Below are 1,646 nucleotides of genomic sequence, written 5' to 3'. Positions count from 1 at the left end.
CACTTAATACTGCCAATAGAACTAAAAAATGTTCACATTATACATCCATTTGTTTGTGGGTGTATGAAATCCACTTTTGTAATGTTTAATATTTTTGATTTATTGAATTTTCACTTGACTTTTATCGGCCATGCTCTCCCTTTATTGCTGCAAGGGCTGCATATGGCCATGACTTGCACAAACCCAGCCAGGAGTGTGCCAGGCACCAGTCAGCAGCAGGACCCTGGGACCATGAGAGCCCTCTGGACAGCAATGGACAAGGGCTTCAGCCACCATGGTAGCCTTACCCTTAGCACACCAAAGGAGGAGGGGACCTGGAGGGCACACCAGGAGCCAGAGCCGAAGCCCAGAGTGGGGACCACAGGGGCTCTTCCCAGCAGCCTGGAGCCATTGCCCAACTCCAGGGCCCAGGTACGTTTCATTCTCCTGGGCTCAAGTGCATGGCGACTCCAAAGCTCAGCAGAACAGGGTTGACCTGTGCAAGGCTGACGTCCATGAAGATCTAGAAGATTTTGCCACTACTGACCTGTGTAATGAAGCTTTTCTCACCTACAAAGACCATCAGAGCTGAGTCCAATCCCAGTTCTGCCCTTTCCTAGCTGAGTGACCAAATCACTCTCTCTGAGTTCCAGTTTTCTGTGTAAAATGGGTTTAATACTGTGCCATTGGGAAGGTTGTTGGAGGATTAAAGGAAATAATATGGGCAAAGCTCCTAATATGATGCCTAACACCTAGCAGAGGTTTCACAAATGTTCATTCATTCTTACCCTCATCCCTAAACCCAGATAAACAGTTGGAGTGTCATGGCCACCCCCATGAAGCTACTCCCACCTCTGCAGACACCCACATGCTCTTCAGTTCACCCCTCTGCACCAGCTGGCAGGGGTGTGAGGTGAGGAAGCTTGGTGACTGAGGAGGAAGATGGGAAGAGAAAGCACTCTGGTTAGGAAGGGGAGTGGTGGTATCACCAGCAGAGCCTGTCCCAGCCATGCCGCAGCTGGAAAAATCTGCCAAACATCCTCTGTAGAAGGAAGCCCAGAGTGGTGCCATGTCCTTCTGTGCCCTGCTTCCCTCCAGCAAGCTGAGGCAGATGTTTCTGGGTTATGTGCTCTCTGTGACTCTAGTACCCTGGAGACCTGGCTGAAAAGATTCCAGTGTCCAACTTTGAGCCTGTCCTGGGATCCTCAGGCTTGTAACTAGCAATAGCTGCGAATCCTGGCTAAAATGCTGCAGCAGGGAGAATCGACAACCATTGTCGCTGAGCCTCTAATAAATGTAATCATCAGCGTTAAGGGAAAGGGCGGGGAGTGCGTGGGGCTGGTAACATAGTGATTCTACGAACTGGCCTCCGTCCCCATTTGCATCAACACACCCTCACCTGGAGCCCAGCAGGAGGACAGGAGCTGCCAGTCAAAGCAGGTGGCCTGGCTTCACCCTGTTCCCAGCCTCTGGGGCCTCAGCAGCCCCCAACACTCACTCCTTTCACAGATCTGGATAGAAGTTCGTGCCTGGGCAGGAGGGGATAAAGGGAATCTTAGGGAAGGAGAGGGAAAGAGGGAGCATGTGGAGAGCTCCATGCTGAGAGAGAGGGCCAGGACTCCACCCAGGTCTGAGTCTGTGGTTTGATGATCAGACTTCAAGAATTT

At 51.4% G+C, this 1,646-nt stretch overlaps 1 pseudogene; it reads left to right on the top strand.

Annotated features, from left to right (window-relative positions):
* The first annotated feature begins 231 nt into the window (after positions 1-231).
* The window catches only part of LOC105300747, a 9,560-nt pseudogene continuing 8,145 nt past the window's right edge, over positions 232-1,646 (top strand).

Source organism: Pteropus vampyrus, unplaced genomic scaffold, assembly GCF_000151845.1.
Source record: "Pteropus vampyrus isolate Shadow unplaced genomic scaffold, Pvam_2.0 Scaffold217, whole genome shotgun sequence".
Classification (NCBI taxonomy): domain Eukaryota; kingdom Metazoa; phylum Chordata; class Mammalia; order Chiroptera; family Pteropodidae; genus Pteropus; species Pteropus vampyrus.
Note: the sequence above shows the minus strand (reverse complement) of the source record. Positions and strands in the feature narration are given on the sequence as shown.